The sequence below is a fragment of the Vulpes lagopus genome, chromosome 10, assembly GCF_018345385.1.
Source record: "Vulpes lagopus strain Blue_001 chromosome 10, ASM1834538v1, whole genome shotgun sequence".
Taxonomy (NCBI): Eukaryota; Metazoa; Chordata; class Mammalia; order Carnivora; family Canidae; genus Vulpes; species Vulpes lagopus.
Window position 1 is genome coordinate 52,288,165 of NC_054833.1, and position 12,945 is coordinate 52,301,109.

At 43.4% G+C, this 12,945-nt stretch overlaps 1 pseudogene; it reads right to left on the bottom strand.

The window, feature by feature from the left end:
* Nucleotides 1-6,673: 6,673 nt before the first annotated feature.
* Nucleotides 6,674-8,015, bottom strand: LOC121500902 (annotated as a pseudogene).
* Nucleotides 8,016-12,945: the final 4,930 nt, after the last annotated feature.

Sequence of the window (12,945 nt, forward strand, 5' to 3'; positions counted from 1 at the left end):
CCCGGCGTTTCATTGCATCTATATCTTTGGGGTAAATCCCCAGCAGTGCAATTGCTGGGTCGTAGGGCAGATCTATTTTTAACTCTTTGAGGAACCTCCACACAGTTTTCCAGAGTGGCTGCACCAGTTCACATTCCCACCAGCAGTGTAAGAGGGTTCCCTTTTCTCCGCATCCTCTCCAACATTTGTTGTTTCCTGCCTTGTTAATTTTCCCCATTCTCACTGGTGTGAGGTGGTATCTCATTGTAGTTTTGATTTGTATTTCCCTGATGGCCAGTGATGCGGAGCATTTTCTCATGTGCGTGTTGGCCATGTCTATGTCTTCCTCTGTGAAATTTCTATTCATGTCTTTTACCCATTTCATTTTATGCTTTTGGGTGCAATTGTAAATGGGATTGACTCCCTAATTTCTCTTTCTTTAGTTCCATTGTTAGTATATAGAAATTCACTGATTTCTGGGCATTCATTTTGTATCCTGCCACATTGCCAAATTGCTGTATGAGTTCTATCAATCTTGGGGTGGAGTCTTTTGGATTTTCTTTCTACAATATCATGTCATCTGTGAAGAGGGAGAGTTTGGCTCCTTCCTTGCCAATTTTAATGCCCTTTATTTCTTTTTGTTGCCTGATTGCTGAGGCTAGGACTTCTAGTACTATGTTGAATAGCAGTGGTGAGAGTCGAGATCCCTTTCCTGTTCCTGAACTTAGGAGAAAGGCTCCTGGTGTTTCCCCATTGAGAATGATATTTGCTATGGGCATTTCGTAGATGCCTTTTAAGATACTGAGGAATGTTCCCTCTATCCCAACACTTCTTTTAGATTGCCTAATTTATTGGCATATAGCTGCTCATCATATGTTTTCAAAATCATTTGTATTTCTTTGGTATTGGATATGAACTCTACTTTTCATTTTTGATTTTATCAATTTGAATCTTTTTTAAATTAATTTATTTATCTTTTTAATTAACTAATTAATTAATTAAGTTAATTCTTTCAAAGAATCAACTCCCGGTTTTGTTGATCTCTTCCACAGTTCTTCTGGTCTCTATTTCATTGAATTCTGCTCAAATCTTTATTAACTCTCTTCTTCTGCTGGGTGTAGGTTTTATTTGCTGTTCTTTCTCCAGTCCCTTTAGGTGCAAGGTTAGCTTGTGTATTTGAGTTTTTTCCAGTTTTTTGAGGGATGCTTGTATTGCGATGTATTTCCCTCAGGACTGCTTTTGTTGTATCCCAAAGATTTTGAACGGTTGTATCTTCATTATCATTAGTTTCCATGAATCTTTTATGCTCTTCTCTAATTCCCTGGTTGACCCTTTCATCTTTTAGCAGGATGGTCTTTAACTTCCATGTGTTTGAGTTTCTTCCAAATTTCTTCTTGTGATTTAGTTCTAGTTTCAAAGCATTATGGTCTGAAAATATGCAGGGGGCAATCCCAATCTTTTGCTATCAGTTTAGACCTGATTTGTGACCCAGTATGTGATCTATTCTGGATAAAGCTCCATGTGCACTTGAGGAGAATGTGTATTCAGTTGTGTTTGGATGTGAAGTTCTGTAAATGTCTGTGAAATCCATCTGGTCCAATGTATCATTTAAAGCTCTTGTTTCTTTGGAGATGTTGTGCTTAGAATATCTGTCATTTTCAGAAAGTACCATGTTGAAGTCTCCCATTATAAGTGTATTATTATCTAAGTTTGTCTTACTTTGGTTATTAATTGATTGATATACCTGGCAGCTCCCACATTAGGGGCATAAATATTCATGATTGTTAGGTCCTCTTGTTGGATAGGTCCTTTAAGTATGATATACCATCCCTTTTTATTTCTTACTACAGTCTTTGGGATAAACTTTAATTTATCTGATATGAGGATTGCTACCCTAGCTTTCCTTCTAGGACCATTTGAATGGTAAATGGTTCTCCAACCTTTTATTTTCAGGCTGTAGGTGTCCTTAGGTCTCAGATGAGTCTCTTGTAGACAGCAAATACATGGGTCTTGTTTTTTTATCCAGTCTGAAACCCTGTGTCTTTTGATGGGATCATTAAGCCCATTCATGTTTAGAGTACTGAAACACGAATTTAGTGTCATCATAACATCTATTCAGTCTGTTTTTGTGGATTATTTCTTTGGGCGTCCTCTTTCGTTTATAGAGTCCCCCTTAATATTTCTTGCAGAGCTGGTTTGGTGGTCACATATTGTTTCAGTTTCTGCCTATTTGGTAGCTCTTTATCTCTCCTTCTATTCTGAATGAGAGCCTTGCTGGATAGAGTATTCTTGGCTGCATGTTCTTCTCATTTAGGACCCTGAATACATCCTGCCAGCCTTTTCTGGCCTGCCAGGTCTCCGTGGAGAGGTCTGCTGTTAATCCAATATTTCTCCCCATATAATTAGGGATCTTTTGTCTCCTGCTGCTTTAAGGATTTTCTCTTTATCATTGGAATTTGCAAGTTTCACTATTAAATGTCGAGGCGTTGAACGTTTTTATTGATTTCAGGGGGGATCTCTTTATCTCCTGGATCTGAATTCCTGTTTCCCTCCCCACATTAGGGAAGTTCTCAGCTATGATTTGTTCAAATATGCTTTCTGGTCCTCTGTCTCTCTCGGCACCCTCTGGAACCCAATTAAACGTAGATTTTTCCTTCTGAGGCTGTCATTTATTTCCCTTAACCCTTCCTCATGGTCTTTTATTTTTTAAGATTTTATTTATTCATTAGAGATACACAAAGAGAGAGAGGCAGAGACACAGGTGGACGGAGAAGCAGGCTCCACGCAGGGAGCCTGACGTGGGACTGGATCCCTGGTCTCCAGGATCACGCCCAAGTCCAAAGGTGGTGCTAAACCGCTGAGCCACCTGAGCTGCCCTCCTCATGGTCTTTTAATTGTTTTTCACTTTTTTCCTCAGCTTCCTTCCTTGTCATCAACTTTTCTTCTGTCATTCACTCTTTCTTCTACCTCATTAACCCTCATTGTTAGGACCTCCAGTTTGGATTGCATCTCATTTAATTGATTTTAATTTTGGCCTGATTAGATCTAAATTCTGCAGTCATGAAGTCTCCAAAATCCTTTATGCTTTTTTCCAGAGCCACCAGCAGCTTTATAATTGTGCTTCTGAATTGGCTTTTAGACATCGAATTGTAATCCAAATTCTGTAACTCTGTGGCAGAGAGTACTGTTTCTGATTCTTTCTTTTGTGGTGCGTTCTTTCTAGTCATTTTGCTCAGTGCAGAGTGACTAAAAATGAGTTGTACTGAAAAAAAGAAAAAAAAAGAAAAAACAAACAACAAAAAACAAAAACAAAAACAAGGTGGAGTATCCTCTGGTTCTATATACTGTAAATCCCTCGACTTACCCTGGAGTTTTCCAGTGCCACTGGGTCAAGAACTTGCTCCTCCCCTGTCCTTCGAGCTGGTCTTCTGGGGGAGGGGCCTGCTGTGCTGACTCTTAGGGGTGTGCATCTGGGGGAGCTGCCCCGTCCCCCCAGTACCGGGCTCAGTGGGAGCTGTTAACCCCGTGAGGCCTCCCTCCCCTGGAGGTCCCGCTCCATTCCAGGCACAGGGTGACACCAGGAGGAACAACACCACTGGCAGCAGCCAGCTCTCCAGCTCTAGAGTCAGCTCCCGCAGTAACTACCGTAGCTCCCAGTCTGCACTGGCCCGGATGCTCCCGGCGGCAGGGGGCTGCTGATCTCCGTAGCTCAGGGGCACCTGGTGGCAGGAGCATCCTCGCTGTCCTGTGTCCACCCTGCCTCCACCTGTCCCGGAGGGGGGGGGGGAGCGCAGGATCCTGGGCTGTGTCCCCCGGAGCCCTGGGATCTGGGGCCTGTGCTGCTGGAATTGTGCTCCCGGGGTGCGGCTCCTGAAGGCAGCAGGGCACAGACACACACCCCCAGCCCCCACCTGACCCACCGGCTTCTCCCCGAGGCCCCCCGGGCGCACGCTCCAGCCCTTTCCCGAGCTCGGCCTGCGGTGTGTGGTGCGCTCTTCCTCTGTTAGTGACTCCGGGAGACTGGAGGCCCCACTGCCCCCTCCTGCGGTTCTGCCCAAGTTCCCTGCAGTGCCTTTTGGTCTGGAAAGAATCCGGTGTGGATTTTTACAGTTCCTGCTTCTCGGGGCTGGGCTTTCCTGTCCTGGAGGCTTTCTTGCGGTCCTTAGCCCAGCTCCTCGTGGGGCCCCTCCCCTACTTGATTCTTTTTTATTTTTACTTCTTCCGCCTTCCTACCTTGTTGGAAGCCTGAACTCCTCTATGTAGCATTCCAGCTGTTCTCTCTTTAAATCTCAGGCATAATTCATAGGTTTTCAAAGTTTGTCGATTTTAAAGTTATCTAGGTAAGTTTGTGGGGCCAGGTGACTTGGGGACTCTACTGCTCCGCTGTCTTGCCCTGCCCTTCTCCAGTCTGATTCTTTATGTACTATACTCCGTTTTCTCGTTTATAATTCTAAGTAACATATTTTTTCACTCCTGTAAATTTTACAAGTCCTTTTAAAATAAACACATTTTGGTCCTTCTCTTAATTACCCCAAAGAGAAATTACTTGCTTTATTTGGTATCAAACTAATGGGTGAACATCACAAAACCTATTTAACAGAAGTCATTTGCTTCTTTTCCTTACCTTTTATTCTCCTTATTATTTTTCTCCAGAAAAAAATTAGCTCAAAATGCGTGTATTTTGGAATAAGACTGTTACCATGGCAATAACTAGAAATAAAAGCAACATGAAAATGTGGTACAGTCTTTCAATTAGAGTAAGGAATGAGATATAAGGAGAATTATCTTCAAAATTACTAATCTTCCCAAAGTAAAATCAAATTTCTAGTACAATATTTTTGCACACAATCTACCTTTTTCTTCCTTTTGATAATCCAGCATTTCGGTAAAGAATCAGAAGTCACTCAGAATTATTTTTATATATGAAATATAAACAGAGTATGCTCTGTGGGTGTGCTTTTTCTGCTCAAATTTGCAAGGAGAATCACATCCAGGAGGAGGCACTTCCCCTTATTACTTATACTTCTGTTCCTAGAAAATGGAGGCTTGGTACCACTTGCAGCTGCTAAATTCATGCTCCAAGTAATATTAAGTTAGATCAGGTTTTCAGTCTCTTTTGTAGAATTATCAAACGTGGAGCCCATATAAATGCACACTGCAAAATCTGAGGCTCTACTGAGGTTTGATGATATACCAAACACTATGCTATGAACAGTGCATGCTATGATAAATAAGTCATGGCTTTGCCCTCAAGGTGCATACGTGTAGGAGAAACATTCATAATATAGTGTGGGACAGGAAAAGGTGGAGGCATGCAGAGAGCCAGTCCAGCACAAGAGGAGAAAGGAAAGAAAGCCATGGAATGCTTTGCTGGAACCTTGAGGCCCAAACAGGATTCCTCTAGAAAAAAAGGTGGGAGTAGGACTAATGATCAGAATGTTTAGCAACTTGGACAGCCCAGGCATTGATGAATCAGGACTTAGCTCTCCAGCAAAGTCTGACAGTTGTGCTGTCATGTGGGAGACTCGCTGGGAAGAGAAAGGAGAATGAACAGAGAATTTCAGGAAGAAGAGTGGTGATAATTTACCCTCCCCTATGAAAGCATGTGATATCTTAGCCAGCATGGCCATGCTGCTGCATAGGCACTAAATATCCATCCTGAGTAAGGGAGAAATTTAAAGGTATCTGAACATACAGAGCACTGAGTGACCACAGAGAACTCCAAGTGGTCTCAAGTTTAAACCTTGCAGCCCTGAGCTCAAAGGAGAAGTTGCTGGTGTAACAGGCAGATGCCTGGAGAAATCTTTTGTGGTCATAAGACACAGAAGACAGTCATGCAGGGTAGAGATATCATTAGATTCTCATTTTAGAAAGATCACTCTCTGGGGTATCTGGGAGTCTCAGTCAGTTAAGCATCTGACTCTTGATCTTGGCTCAGGTCTCAATCTCACCCATGAGTTCAAGCCCCATATTGGGCTCCATGTCCAACTTATTTAAAAAGAAAAAGAGGAGGAAAAGAAGAAGAAAAGGAGAAGCAGAGAATGAATAAGAAGGAGGAGGAGGAGGAGGAGGAGAAGAAGAAGAAGAAGAAGAAGAAGAAGAAGAAGAAGAAGAAGAAGAAGAAGAAGAAGAAGAAGAAAGGAGGAGGAGGAGGAGGAGGAGGAGGAAGAGGAAGAAGGATCACTTTAGCCTTCAAATAAGGATAATTTTAGGAAGGGAATAGGACTATAAACAAGGAGGCAGAGAAGAAATGAGAGAAGACATTGTTTTCCAGCATCAGGACACATTAGAGTTTCTGAAAGCCCCTTTTTTCTCCAATATAACTAAAAACCAAATACTTTTGGTATTTGGTAACTAAAAACCAAATACCTATAAAAACTTTTGGTATTTGGTAACTAAAAACCAAAAGCAATTCTATTTTTTAACATACTACTAGAGCACAAGGCAAATTGTCAAAAAAAATAAATTAGGAGAAAAAATAAACTGTATAGAGTTAGTGATAGGGAGCTTTCTGGAAGCAAAGGCTAATAGCCCCCTCTGGGTATGGAGAGGCTAAATCCAGATCCAGCCCTGCTCCAAGAGCTGAATTTGAGACTTACATTAAGTGGTGAGGAGTACACTGAAATACCTTAGTATGAATGATATGCCTGATTACCCTGGTATCCATTATTCCTTATAGATGTTGAGGCTCTACTTTTTTTTTTCAGGCCCAAACCCTAGTTTATTTCAGCATCAGCAACATCTTAGCCATCACAAAAATAAACTCTACCAAGGGCGACAGAAGTCTCTACAGCGAGGCTAAGGGCTCAGCCGGCCAAGTGGGGAACATAGGGGGGTGCATGGTGGGCACTGCCCGGGCAATAAGTTCGGAAGCAGCGGGCTGGTGGTGGTGGCAGATGCGGGCTGGGGCCTCACTTCTGGGCAGGCACGAGGTCATGGATGGCCTGGCCCTGCTCCAGCCGCTGCTCCACCTCGATGGGCAGCTTCACACCGCCCACCACCATCTGTACCAGCTCCACCTCTGAGAAGCCCAGGCGGTCTGCGTTGGAGACCTCAAAGACGCCACCCGCAGCAGCTGTGTCCACACCACCTGTGCCTCGTTCCTGAAGCCGCAGCTGCTTGAGCACCTCCGGGAACTTCTCATGCTTGCCCAGGTGGGGCGGCTTGATGTGCACACCTGCCCGCAGGCCTGTGCCCAGGTTGGATGGGCAGGTGAGGACGCAGCCCAGGTGAGGGTTCCACATGAATTTGTAATTCTTTGACTTGAAAAGTGTTTCCATCTGGGTGAGGCCGTCGCAGAGCCGAGTGAACACCTCCTTCGTGTTGCCCCCTTTCTGCATGGAGATGACCCGCAGGTGGTCTTCCTCGTTGATCCACACCTGGAAGGTCTTATTGTCGCTGTGCCAGATGCTGCGGGCGTCCGGCCAGTCGCGGGCCATGCCCGAGGCCAGGAGCAGGGGCGACACGCGCTCATCGAAGAGGAAGTGGTCGTGGATGGTGGATGAGCTGCTGCTGCTCCGCCTCGGTCATGCTCTTGAGCGCGTAGTACCGGGGCCGGGTCGCCTGCCAGGGCGGCCGCAGTGCGGGGGGAGGCAGAAGGCGCGGACGCCGCAGCCCGTGCGCACCTGCGAGCTCCGCACATAGTTGGGGTCCGGGTCGTCGCCGCCCTGCAGGTTGTCGGGGTTGAGGTCGGTCTTGTGCTCGTCGCTGGGCTTGCAGCTGCCGGGCCGGTCCTCGAGGATGGGGTCGAAGAGCTCCTTGCACACGTCGTGGGACTCCCCGTCGCCTGCCACGCAGCCCGCGGTCACGATGTAGGGGCGGCCCCGGGTTGTCCACGCGGGGCTGGGTGACGTCGTCCAGCGGGAAGCCGCTCGCGTGCTCTGGGCGCGCAGCTCCGCTAGAGCTCGGGGTCCGCACCCTGGCCCTGTGGTTGTGGAGGCCGCTGAGGTCGGGATCCTCCTCGGCGGGAAGCGGAGCCTCAACGCGGTGTGGCTGTTGGAGGAGGGCGCGGCGGCGGGGATGGGGACGGGGACGGGGACGGGGACGGGGACGGGGGTGGGGACGGGACGGGGACGGGGATGGGGACCGGGACGGGGCAGTCGGTCCGCGGCGGCCCCCGGCCGCGCAGGCGAACCGAGGCTCCACTTTTTATACACATTTAGCACTTTATCGTCCTGTTGAATTGAATCCTTTATAATTATGTAGTGATTCTCTTTCATCTTTGCTTTTTTCTTAAAGGCTATTTTGTTTGATATTAATATAGCAACTAAATCTTTCTTTTGGTAGTATTTGTCATACTTCTGCTTCAACATATCTGAGTCTTTATGCATGTTTTCCCACTTTTATTGGTATTTAATGCACTGCACTGTGTGAGGTATAGAGCATAATTTGACTAACATATGTTGTGAGATGGTGACCCCAATAATTGTAGTTGACATCCATCATCTCATATAGGTCCAGAAAGACAAAAAACTTTCCCCTCTGATGAGAACTCTTCAGATATACTTTTAAAAACTTTTGAAATAGGGATCCCTGGGTGGCGCAGCGGTTTGGCGCCTGTCTTTGACCCAGGGCGTGATCCTGGAGACCCGGGATCGAATCCCACATCAGGCTCCCGGGGCATGGAGCCTGCTTCTCCCTCTGCCTGTGTCTCTGCCTCTCTCTTTCTCTCTGTATGACTATCATAAATAAAAAATAAAAAAAATTAAAAAAAAAATTAAAAACTTTTGAAATACACCAGACATCAGTGTTAACTATTGTCATCATGTACATCACATCCCTCATACTTATGTTTTTATCTTCTTTATCTTAAAAGTCAAAGTTGGTACCTTTGGACCACCTTCTTCTGTTCCCCCTCATGTAGTTCTTAGAATATGGTCACTTTTTTTTTTTTCAAAGCAGTAGGTGAATTTATTTATTTATTTATTAAGATTGTATTTATTTATTCATGAGAGACACACAGAGATAGAGAGGCAGAGACCCAGGCAGAGGGAGAAGCAGGCTCCATACAGGGAGCCCGATGTGGGACTCCATCCTGGGTCTCCAGGACCAGGCCCTGGGATGAAGGCAGCACTAAACCTCTGAGCCACCCGGGCTGCCCTGAATCTATTTAAAGTAGTGAGAAAATGGGGCACCTGGGTGGCTCAGTCAGTTGAGCATCCAACTCTTAATTTCTGCTCAGGTCTTGATCTTGGGGTTGTGAGATTGAGCCCCATGTTGGGCTTGATGCCCAGCGTGGATTCTCTGCTTAAGAAACTCTCTTTCCCTCTGCCCTTCCTTCCCACTCACTCTCTTTCATGCTCTCTTTCAAAAATAAAAAATTAAGTAGTGAGCTTACTATATTTATACATACTGTAATTAGTGATAGATTTGGTGATATTTCTACCATCTTAGCACTTCCTGTTCTCCTTATTTATGTTTTTCTTCCCTTTCTTGGCTTTATTAGATTAAAACATGGTTTTGATTTCATATTTCATTTGCTTTTCCTTTATGATTTGGAACCTATATGGTATTTCTATTATTTTAGTGGTTCTCCTTCAAGTGTAGACATGCATAGTTAAGCAAGTCTGAAGGTAACTAATACCTCAGCCTCCCAAACAATAAAGACACTGGAACATAAAACTCTAATCACCCTGCTTATGATTTACATGGTACCACTGCACAGTATTTTTAATCCCTCAAATTATATTTCTTCTCCAACCACTGTTTAAATTTACATGAAATTTACCCATTTTATTCCTCGCTATTCTTTTCTGTTTTTCAGACATCCTTCTGAGATTGTTTCCTTATTCCTAAAATATATCTCTGTTTAAAATTTTCTTGGTTACACCCACTGGTAATAATGGTCTCAACTTTTACTTGGTTACCTTGCTTGAGTTTAAAGGCCATGACAATTCAGCTATTGGTAGATAACAGGACAGGAACAGTCTAAGCCCTAAAGTGGCAAAACACTTTTAATTATGTGATCAAGGGCCCTGTCAATTAAACATGTACTTTAAAAAAGACATTGGATAGAACAATTATCATGCGACACATAAATGCTGTGGGGCGATTGGCTGTTTCACACTGCAGCCAGAGCTAAGGAAACAGCAAACGTAAGATTTTGCCTCCCTTCAAGGCAAGGTCAAAAGAGGACAGGGAGGTTTTATTATTTTCTCCAAAGAGCTCCTTATTTCTTGCAGTTACAGGGCTGATGTCATTTAAAAATTAGACAAAGAGTGGAATCCAAAAATGCTTAACTACGATATAAGCAGAAGTCACTACCCCCACAGCTCTCTAACATGAAAAGCAGACAGTTTTGTGGAAGAGTGTGAACCTGTGATTAGAGATAATCCAGAGGAATCTGAACATCCTGAACCAATAACCCCCTTATCAGCAGAAACCACCTCTTCTTTCCTATGTGAATAGTATGGTCTTGTCTTGCTTCCAACTCTGCAATGACCTTGCTTTATTAATTTTCTTGCCCAAGGACATCAACTGCTCTTAGACCTAAAAAACCACCCTTATTTTCTCCAGCCCTATATCCAGAGTCAGAGCAAGACATGCCCCAAAGAAGCAAGTACAGAGTCCCTCCTCTAAGAAGACATACTCAACAAAAGGACTATAAAATTCTGCTAATCTTTATCAGTAGAAAACAAGAAAATGTGTGAGGATGGATCCTGAGCATGTTACACAAAGCAAGAAGGAAGGTAATTTGACATTGAACAGAATTTATCAGTAGGGAACTTGGCAAAGATTCTGGGTTCAATATGCTTGCTCAAGCAACTGAGAATCATGTTACAGTACTGGGTGGTCTTTTTAAATTTTGTTTTTATCTCTAGGCAACATACACAACATTCAATCATACTGCTTTGACCCATTTACCAAATAACAGATGAGCTCTCAACAGGGTAAAAGACAAATTATACAGGACTGAGTTACATTGGCAAGAAGATTTTATTCAAAGGTATTATGGGATTGAAGAGGACTCAACTCTACTGAAACAAAGAGTTGGGGTAAGTCAGTGGAAAAGTACTAGAAGATATTTGTTGGGAGGATGGTCCCTGGGATTAGACTATCTGCATTTGCTGATTGTTGCTTATCAAAGTCAGGCTTTTGTACACCACAGAGCCTGTGAGACAGAGACGTTATCTCCTTTGATGATTCTGTGTCTCAAAGTGATGGTCCCTATGTCCTTCAGAAAGACATTCATAATGGTAGAACTCTAGGGGACTAGGAAAAAATTGGTGTCTCAAAGGGAGCAGAAAAAAATTATAGTTACAAGTTTTCTCAAGTAAATGCTCTAAGAAAAGGGAGACCAGGATGTATAGTCATTAAGACATGAGTCCAAAGTCCAGTCAAGTTGAAGAGCTCAGTTTGCCAGGAGCAAGAAGAACTGCCTTGCTGTTTGGGAACTCAGCCTGCAGACCCAGTGGGGATGGAGGAATCTGTAGCAAATCCAAATACTATAGGGAGCAAATATTACTAGGAGAATCAAAGTACAGTTTCTTAAGACTTTTAGGGCTAAGCAACACCCTCACTGGTCAATAACGCTTCTCTTTTTGAGGAAAAATGCTCCTGACCAGATTTTGGTGGAGTCACTGCCTAGCCATAGACTGAAAAGTGAACAGTGAAACCCGAGATTTTCCTCTTGAACTGGATATCAATTGATCACAAAGTAATAAAAGTAGGCTTAAACCAAAGCCCTCCGTCATTAGGGGACCAAGATTGGATATGAGCATTAACTTTGTTTAATTAGAATTTTTGGTGATACTTTCATGGCAAATGATTTATTAGTGTTGGACTATAATAGAATTCTGACTACAGTGAGTGATGGTCCTGTTAATAATAAATTAAATCATTATGATCAGTGAATCGTGAAGAACAATTATACTAAAGTGCTTCATATATTAGAATTTTCAAAGTCTGATAAAGTTAAAGGAAAACATCTCTCAGACTCAATTTTAAAATCATTTTTCTTTGTATTTGGTGTTCATAAACCAGTTCAAGTGTAGAAGACCTCCTCGAGTTTTATGAATGACTTTTCTTCAAAGATTCTGTCCTGTTGTATTATCATTAGCAATTAGTTTCTGAGAGTTCAAGGAGCTGTTCCTTATGAATTCTGTATTCATATGATAGGTTCTAAACAGACCATTGTACTACTTGTTCTTCAATCATTTGTTAATTCATGTTTGCCAATAACTAATTTTCAAAGGCCTCTAATCTACAAGATACTGTTTGCATACTAAAGATACAGAGACCAGCAAGGCCTGGCCCTTGGCAATGTGGAATTACAGACTGAGAAGGAAGTTGGGCAGGCAAGCCAGTCATCTTATTTTTGCTCTCTGCACTAGTTAAGAGGATTGTATGGACTAGTTAAGAGGATTGTGTGCACAATAAATATATCATGTGCAATTTTAGCACCCACTTTGTTCCTATTTTCTGTACATTGTCAGATTAGTGGCTCTCAGCCCAGTGTTGATTATACAAGAAAAACGTCCATGAAACTACCTCAAAGTAGTACCATAGAGCATACTACAAAATATAGGTTCCAGTGTAAGCACTTACTCTCATAGTGGACATTTACTGAGCATCCATGCTGAGCTGGTTTTAGAAAGATACATGGTGCAGAATCTTCAAGGCAGATTTTCCTTTCTTGACTCACATGCTTAGTTCAACAATCATCCCTTTCTGTGCTCCCTTTTCTAGTAAAATCCAACCACCTCCCACCCAAAAATATAGAAAACCAAACTCTGTGCCTGTATTCCACAAATCTTCTCCAATTGTTCCTTGAACTCTCCCCAAACAGGCGTCAAGCCCCTCTCTTTGCTGTGGAAACAGTTCTCAGTTCTCATCAAGGTTTCCAATAATTTCTATGTTGCTAAGTGCTATGGTCAGTCTGTTTCCTACATCTACCTTAGCTTAAGGCAGCATTTTACATTGTTCCCTCCTTCTGAAAACACTTTAACTTGGCTTCTGAGGAAGTTG